At 45.8% G+C, this 9,323-nt stretch overlaps 1 pseudogene across 1 annotated transcript in view; it reads left to right on the top strand.

The window, feature by feature from the left end:
* The first annotated feature begins 3,607 nt into the window (after window positions 1–3,607).
* LOC144161479 (protein kinase C-like 3) overlaps window positions 3,608–9,323 on the top strand; it is a 91,077-nt pseudogene continuing 85,361 nt past the window's right edge. The window contains exon 1 of the transcript XR_013320478.1: window positions 3,608–3,701. The product of XR_013320478.1 is annotated as a protein kinase C-like 3 (transcript). The remainder of the gene's footprint in view (window positions 3,702–9,323) is intronic.

Below are 9,323 nucleotides of genomic sequence, written 5' to 3'. Positions count from 1 at the left end.
TGAAGGCTAAGAGACCGCCTCCTGGCTGAGTCTCGGAGACAAAAAAAAGTAGAAGTGGCTTAGCTCGGCTATGCCGGATATACGTGGCGTGAGCTAAGGTTCAGCTGGTTATTCTTAGGTTTCCTGGTTTTCTAGGATTAGCTTATTATCATGCTTACTGCTGCTAGAACGATTTCCAATCCAATCCAATCCATACCAGTCCAGTCTAGTCCAGTCGCGGCGGCGGCGGCGGCTCCGGCGCGCTAGCTGTGCGCCCTGAGACGCCACTGCTCCTCGAGCATGCGCAGCATGGCTCTCCAGGAGCCACGCGAAACTGCTCAACCTCGGCCAGTGTAGCTCACGCTACAAAAAAAAATCATTTTGTCAGGATGGCCCCGGCTACTGCATGGGGCGAGCACTGGCGAAACGTGAACACCAAGGGCCCGGGTTAAAGGAGTGGAGGTGGTGGTACCAGACAGATGGCTCATACCCACTCAGAGGGATTGGTCAGGAAATGCTTTAACGAAAGAAACTATGTAATTTTGGGGGGGAAAGACAGATATTTAAATATTAGGATGGATTAGCAGTGGATGACTAGAGAAATAAAAATTAGGAGATTATAGACAGAAGTTAAAAAAGAAATAAAAAACACGAAAATTAAGAAGTATAACGAACAGAGAATGTGGTACAGACGAAGCAGTGAGCAAGGCGCGCGTAGGTTTGACGGGGGAACCCAACAGGGCCAAATGATAGCTAACATGGCAGGCGGCCTGATTCTAGAATGAATGAGTGTAACGCACGGCAAAGATCCCCGTGGCAGAATACCGGTACTTTAGCCCCGAATGATAAAATCGGTGTTGTAGGCAGTGAGAGGTTTAGCAGGAAGAGGGAGGCGCGGTTTCTTCTCTTTTTTTCCACACGCGTCCCGGCATCGCCATTGGTAGCAAGCGTTGAACCGCGCGCCCTTTCACGCGATGCCCCCGGCGGGGCTGGTGCCGACGGACGGCCGCTAACTCTGCCCCTACCAAATTACGCGCACTAGGTGAGCCTCGCCGGTGTACTCGGCGAAGCTCTTCCTCCCCCGCTACGGCCTTGTGGCCCTCCGTGCTCACAACACGCGGCTCGCGACCACCTCGCCTGCTGACCAGCGCGCAAGTTTGCTGAGCCGACGACCACTGCGAGTCCGCGGGGCCCCCTGTTTCGCCTTTACGAGAAGACCACACAACCACTTCATCACATGCCATACAGGTAACTTCATCGCGATTCCTCGGGCGTGTCCGCGGAGCTTTTCTCTCGTAGCCTGTGTCGCAGAGGTCTTCGGAGTGTTTCCAAACGTGCCCCTCGTGTGCTATAAAAGCCTTATTGGCTTACCTAAAACCCCAAGTCTTGCTCAGACTTGTAAATAGTTAAAAGCATATGTGCACCTCGTCATCATTATAATAATCGTCGTCACTACATTCATCTGGCGTAGCAAGCCGCACAGCTCAGTTCGGGTGACATCACCAGCTTCATTAAAAATTGCTCTCTCTCTCTCTCTCTCTCTCTCTCTCTCTCTCTCTCTCTCTCTCTCAAGTTGTGTGTTCGCCATGTGTACGCACTTGACCACAGCGTGCTCGTCATCCGAGCTTACCTGCTCTAATTATCTCACTGAATGACATTCACAAATAGAGCTATAACGCGAAATTCGAAATAAGAGGTGCGACGAGAATGAGGGGAATGAATTACACCCCCCCCCTCTCTCTCTCGTAGAGGCCAGTCTCGATCCGCCTGCAACTTCAGTGAAGTGAAAAAATCTGTTCTAATTTGTTTTATGAAGCATATATGGAACGCGAGGTCCGGATGAAGACTGATGCCATAGAAACCGGCGTATAAGAAATGTGCACGAAAATCGTCACCGCTTTGCTACACAGATATTGATCGAAAAGATGTGAAAGTGTCGCTGTAGACTTGGCTTAGTGGCAAAACGTGGTGTAATTCTTTTTAACGTGTGCGTGCGCTTCTTCCGAAGCAGGGTTGCTAGTGGTTTCGCAAACCGACTTCTCAAAACCCAGCACAAGAAAACCACACAAGGGGATGACTAAGTGGCGGGTATCACCAAGATCTGTTTCCCGTAAAATCTAGATCACTTTTGATCGCTAGGAACGTGTAGGAGCGCAATGTTGAGAGAAAACCTGCCACACTTCGTTTCCATTCGTGGTAGAAAACGTTCATAAAGTTTGAAGACGCAGGACGATTACGAGATGTGTGCTGTGAATGCGATTGCATAGCATTTTCCCTGGAAGCCAATCGGAATTGTATCTTAGTCACCATATCAGCGAACAATAATCATGTTCTGAATGTTGTATACCATGCCTGTACATAAGAAAGAGGCGTCACAAAGTAAGCTGTTGCATGAGTGCTGCAGCTTGTTTTTTTTTTACCTTGCCTTTGGATCGGGTCTGACCTGCTCGATCATTCGCCAGGACTTGTGCCGCTGTCTTTCATTACTTGGAAATCATGCCTCATTTATACGAATCCCTCTGTTCCATTAAAAAAATTGCTCACGATATAGCTTTCGACGCTAACAAATCAAGGTAAATATTGGGCGAAAAACTCCCTATTCAGGAGGGGTCATATAGCGGCTAGCATTCCAAATAAGCTTCTGGGGGGTTTTCTTTATACGACGATTCTCCCGCCTACACGCTTGCCTGCGCTCCTTCGTGGTTCCAAGGCATCGCTCTGGGTGAGTGATCTGCTGTTTTATCAACGACGAGCGTTTCGAGGGCTTTGAGACACATTGCGTAATTACCTCATCTTTTCCCAGCGCCACTTTTTCTGGCCCATTTTTTTGACAATTAAATGTCTCTTTTTCAATGCCAATTAAATGCGATGCTCGGTTGTGTACGTGAGTAGGGCTTTAAAATGTGCCGGCTAACTGTGGGTTAAGCAATGTTGCAATCTCTGAGCCATGCCACTATGGTAGTAGTTCGGAAATGTTCTGCCTTTAAATATTTCGTTTTAATTATAGCTGTTCTGAAATAAGAAGATGATGATAAACTGCCTTTATTGCTAAAAGGAAGGCCCCTTCGGCTCTATAAAGGAAAAGAAAGAAAGGTGGGTACGGAAAGGGACAACCCTTTATGGAGTCTAGGGAGTCTACGGAGTCTAGAATTGTGTCTAGACTACGGAGTCTAGACTACGGAGTCTAGACTACGGAGTCTATAATTGTGTATATAGCTGGAAGTCTAAATATTCGGCAAAGTTTTGTCCGGCTTGGTATGATTTATACGCGTTCCCCATGTAGGGATGCTCTGTTTACGGCAACGGCGAACCGTCACGACCGTTTTATTTGACTACCACTCGTGTGTGCGCGTGGTGCACCCAGTGGCGGATTCTAGGGTTGTGGGCGGGCCTCCAAAACCCTCTTGACCAAGCCTAGTGATACCCCCTTGTTCTGCGCGTTCTTCTCTGTATGAACTATACAACTATAGCGCGCGCAGGGGTATACCCCTGCGCGCACCATCGACCATGCAGCCGATGGTCCGCTGTCGAGGCGTGTGTGGAGGGTTTCTATGCTGTGACCGCGACGAGGCCTTTGGTGCAGGTCCGGCGGCGTCCGTGAGATGCAGGCCTCGGGCCGCGGGTTGGCATGCTGATCAGTTCTGACAACCCGATCACCGTGCCTGCACACGCTGGCTCCGGGTCTTCTCTCCGCCTACCACGTGATCCAGGGGTCAGCCCAGGTGTGCCCTCGCTCGTAAGCCTGCAAAGGGGGTTTCCTGCCATCCGATGCGGTGCTAGGGGCCTTATAGGGCCTCCTCGATTACCAGTCCCGGATCGTCCGCGGACTGCCCTAGACGCGATCCGGCGCTCGATTTTCCAATGTATTCCTATGGGGCTTCCGGTCCGAGGGCAGTCCTCGGACTGCCTGCGGACCGTCTAGGACTGGTAAATCATGCAGGCCCATACTCTTCGCCGCAGCCAGGCGCACCTTCCCCTTGGGCACTAGCATCATTTATCGAGCTCCAATGAAACAAATTTCGCCCCACATTGAATAACTATCGCTACATTGTAAAGTTGACATTCAAAAGTCTTGCGAGAAGTTCGAAATTATCGAACACGAAACTTTTAGGGGGGGGGGGGGGAATCTGATACTATTTATTTCAAACAATTTAGACAAGGTACAGTTCAGACTAACAGCAACAGTAAAATGTGTAAGAACGAGAGCAAAGAGTGATACAATATTAGCCTCTCCGAACCAGTGGGTACAAGTACTATGTATGTACACAGCAAAAAAGCAAAATTTTCAGTAAAAAAATTGCTCACCAAGAATGATATTAGATTCTTGTTGAATGAGCACTGGCGATAAGAGATTATAACGATCATTGATTTACTATTCTAAAGCGGTATTTTTGCAAAAATGGCTGTATCTCGTAATTAGTGTTGACCTCAGGTAGAAATAAATTATACCCTCGTGCGAATATAGTTAATTCATTGTTTGTCGAGTGGACTCTTAAACGCTGCATGTGTTAATGTCACTGCTACGAGCTCAAATAATGACTGCGCCCAGATTTAGCCGAAAAGAACGTTTTAGCCTAAGGATGTCCAGACTGTTGTAAACCCCAAATGGTCATGCTTCATAGCCCTGTGCTAAACGGGATTAGGCGAACAACTAGATTTTGTAAATGGTGCAGCCAAGAACGATGATTAGAGTACGTGGTTCATTGTGATGATATGCAATGAGAAATATGGCGGTGAACGTAAGTATACAGGGATCGAATGATATGATTCTGAAAATAGCATCAAGATCTGATTAGTATACGCGTATGCCAAAGCTATTTTTTTCTAAGCGATGTCACGTGCATGTCAAGTTTTAGGTAGGTTCCGAGTCCTAGTCTGTGCCTGTCACGGGGATGACGTGACGAAAGGTTTCTAGTTGTAGCTGGGTGTTTAAAATTCAGGGAGATACTTGATAATGCTGACCTGTGGGATTGCAAAAGCATTAAATCTTATTTCAGGCTGTGCCCTCGTCTAGGTGTATTCGTAGATCTGCTGTGAGGATGTGATTATTTGCTGCGACTATATTTTCGTCCCGAGTGGCATATATGTCTCACGGGTAAATTTCACGTCATAACGCTTGCGGTGGTGTGGGCTGGTGTTGGTTTCAGCTGCAAAGAGCGCCTGTCCCTTTGTTAGACATGCGGAATTTTAGTTTTCCCGTGCATGTTCTCAGTGAGGCGTGCGTGTATGGTACAAAATAAAAGTACGCTCTTCGGAGACTTTATTTCAACGTTTCGACCTGAGGCAGGTCTTCTTCAGGAGGGAAAGCATACGGACTCAGGGTGGGGCCGGCACCCCGAAATAAAAGCCACATGGGAAACAAACAGACAAACTACCGCGCACAAAATACAGAGCTTATCCTGCTAAAGGCTAGCGAAAAAGGCCCCCAAAAAACATTTCGGAAAAAAAAAGGGGGGGAGGGTGCGAGGAGGAACACTATTATACAGAACATCCTGCATAAACGGGATTAGTGGGGATGATACGAAAGAGGAGTAAATGCGACAAGTTCATGGGTGGCGAAAGACCCAAAAACATCTCGTGTCTCCAAGAGGGAAAAAACAACAAAGCACATGCCGCCACGAGCAGTGAGCCGCCGATAAAAGACTACCGAGCGTCTTCAGGGGCAAGGTGAAGAATGCAAGCGGTGCCCTTTACGGTATTGGGAGCCCAGGCTGCTTCCGCGACTTTGGGGGGTCCTACAAAAGCTCATGGGGTTGCCTATTTGAGGCGGCCACTTCCCCGCTTTCGCCTCCCTCTGTACATGGCCTCGCGCCGTGTCTCGCAAGCTCAATGCACGGCGTGTGAGAACGTAGGCCCCTGTTGCGCATACTCCTGCCAGTCTCCAAACATAGGCCTTGGGGGGAATTGATGCAAGCAGTGGTCCAAGAAAAAGACGTCTGCTCGGTGAAGGCGTAGGCTTCCCTGTTGAACCTGGATGCTGCACGCCAATCTGGGAGTTCCGTCGACGGTTTGGCGACCATGGGAGCAGCAGAGTTACAAAGGTTGCCTGAATATCAGGTCTTTCTTTGTGAACATGGTCGAGAAGGTTCGAGTATCTCTCCTTGGCGACTTAGCCGTTTGTGTTGTCTACGTCGTTAGTCGTTAGTCCTAACGTGGAGGATGAGTTGGCGGGACAGAACCGAATATATATATATATATATATATATATATATATATATATATATATATATATATATATATATATATATATATATATATATATATATATATATATAGGGTTGGCAGTCCAGAAAACCTCGGAAAGCAAAGGAGAGGATGTGGTAGGTCATTGAAACGGTTAAAGAATTTGAAAAGAAAGAAAGTGGAGAAAAAATGCCCTCCGGGTGGGAACCGAACCCACAGCCTCCAGAATACCGGTCTGGTGCGATGACCACTACGCTACCGGCGGGACTATTTTCCCTCCACTTACTGGGGTATTTATGTTGTGGCACTTTGGTTTCCTGCACTTGGGGGTGGTGGTGGAGGTTGTGGCTTCGGATCCCACCCGGCGGGCATTTTTTCTTCACTTTCTTTCTTTCTTTCCAAATTCCTTATCTGTTTCAATGACCTACCACATCCTCCCCTTTGCTTGCCGAGGTTTTCTTGACTGCCAACCCTTATTTCTGTCTTATTTCAACGAGCCCCTCACTTCCTATTCTGATTCGCTATATATATATATATATATATATATATATATATATATATATATATATATCACCGATAGCAGGTTGCGCAGGTTTGTTCGCAGGTGTAGAGCAGCGCCCGGCGTAGGCGTTCAGGTGGTGGCCGATCTCACGTGCCAAGCACCTTCTGCGCGTCTTCTTTCTCTGACAGCAGCTTGTGCACATACCCCATGTCCAAATTGGACATAACCGCATGGCACCATTCCAGATGTTTTGTACTGATACGGCGCGCATACTCCGGTGGCTTGATGGAGCGTAGTGTTGGCTAATTATTCATGCTACAATCAGTCTCTCTCTCTCTCTCTCTACATCTCTACACACACACACTCACACCCACCCACACACACACACACACATATATATATATATATATATATATATATATATATATATATATATATATATATATATATATATATATATATATATATATATATATATATATATATATATATATATATATATATATATATATATATATATATATATATATATATATATATATTCGTGTTAATTAATCAATGTTTCCTGCAGAAGTTCGTCTCGGAGGATTTCGTGACAGTTAGGTGCTGTGGGCCTTGACGCGAGGCAGAGGATTGCTGGGTAGGCTTGGGAGAGCTTCGTTGAACAGGGCGCCGCGCGTGTCTCAGGCGTCGGCCAGTCGAAGGTGGCGCGCGGGCACACACACACACGCACATTATACAGGGTGTCCCAGGTATCATGCACCAAGATTATAAAAAAAAAGCAACGGTGTTACTCGAACAAAACCTAGCGCATAAAGTTTCCAGTACAGTGGAGTAGCGGCCAGTAATTTTTTCGTTAACGATATTTAATAATTAATTTTAATGATCCAACTCGAGATGTACTTCACTAATCACGGAAGGGTCAATGAGACACTTGTAGGTACCCACCAGAGGAATCTAACTGCGTTATTTTCAGCGACGAACTAATTGCCTACTCATTTATTCTGACCAATAAAAAAAACCCGGCGAAATATGAAAAATACCACGAGACGGCACTCCCACGCGCACCGTAAACCATCGCCCTCAAATAAGCTGATTAAAACCAACTGCTTTGCTCGTCACGCGTCCGAAAAGGCTGCGCATCACCTTGATAGGGGTGTGCTTGGAAGGAGCAGCAACAGCAAGTTTCGCGGGGCAAGTGTGGCAGATAAGGCCGGGTTCAGAATGTTGCCGCAACTGCTGTGATAACTTTAAGGAATGACTTCATTTCATGTCTCAGCCAACCGAATTGCGTGACATGCCGTTTTTTTTTTTTTTCATCCACAGATCACGATATGGCTTTTGCGTCGGTAATCTGAACACAGCCTAAGGGACAAACTCGGTCACAATTTCTTCTTTCTTTCTTTTCTTTATTTCATTCCGGCTAACTCAGACGCAGCCTGTCCGAGGGCATTGCTTTATGATGCGCGCGGGAGCGCTATCACGTGGTATCTTCCATATTTCGCGGGGTGTCTTTATCAGTCAGAATAATAAAGTTCGCAATTAGTTGGTCGCTGCAAATACCGCAGTTAGACGCCTCTCGTGGGGGCCTACAAGTGCCTCATTGACCCTTCAGTAATTAGGGCAGTACTTCTCGAGTTAAATAACTAATAAAAAATTACTGGCCACTACTCCACTGTACTGGAAACATTATGCGCTTGGTTTTGTTCGAGCAGCGCCATTGTTTTGTTTTTTTAAATCTTGGTGCATGATAGCTAGGATACCATATATATATATATATATATATATATATATATATATATATATATATATATATATATATATACATTGTCCTCATCCTCATAATGTATACTGAGGATTTTTTCGAATTGAGCCAGATCCACCTAACGCGAATTTGATTGAGAAAGAAGCGGAACTTTGTTACCGGACCTAGATGCAACGCCGTCAAAGCTATTATATGATATATTTTACATATCAGCTAGGGGAAGTTTATGGCCACAAGTAATTAAAAACTATACCGTGAATTTGAGCAATGTAGGGGTGATAAGTTTGAGTTTGGCTCATATTAAATCGAAAAACTCAAATTGATGCGTCATTCTTATGAAAACTTCATTTAAATTGACTAAAGCATGGTGCGATTCAGTGTTGGTGGAAAAGGCACTAAAAATATGCAACATGGCTTCAAGAACCATAGAGCTATACCAGGAGAGCAGGTGAGTCGTCTTGCAACCATTAGCAGCTCTTTTCGAATTTTTCCCTAGGATAATTCTTTTTGGCACGTCTGAGCGGCTATTTAGTTAAGTACCAATATGGTAAATATGGGAGTAAAGAAATAAATACAGCGATATGTATTTCGTAGGGACGGGTGAGACGAAATCAGCTCATTATTTGACATCTCTCAGTTTCATTTATTTCACTTTTTCTTCCGTTCACTTCTTCGTTGACATCTGGGGTCAGATATTTCGCCGATCTCGTAATGGCCGTCTAAACTCATAAGCTAGCTCCGAAAAGCAAAAAAAAAAAGGAAAACTTCCGGAAACACCCGCGAAACAGTCTAAACAGTCAAGCCAAAAGCAAACTCCCACTGGAAAAATGGATTTGGCTCATTTTGATCCGTGAAACCGCAGGATCTGGCTCATTTTCGAAACGGCTACGATAT

The sequence above is a fragment of the Haemaphysalis longicornis genome, unplaced genomic scaffold (genome assembly GCF_048455015.1).
Source record: "Haemaphysalis longicornis isolate Haplotype H1 unplaced genomic scaffold, Haemaphysalis longicornis Haplotype H1 scaffold_1, whole genome shotgun sequence".
Taxonomy (NCBI): domain Eukaryota; kingdom Metazoa; phylum Arthropoda; class Arachnida; order Ixodida; family Ixodidae; genus Haemaphysalis; species Haemaphysalis longicornis.
Note: the sequence above shows the minus strand (reverse complement) of the source record. Positions and strands in the feature narration are given on the sequence as shown.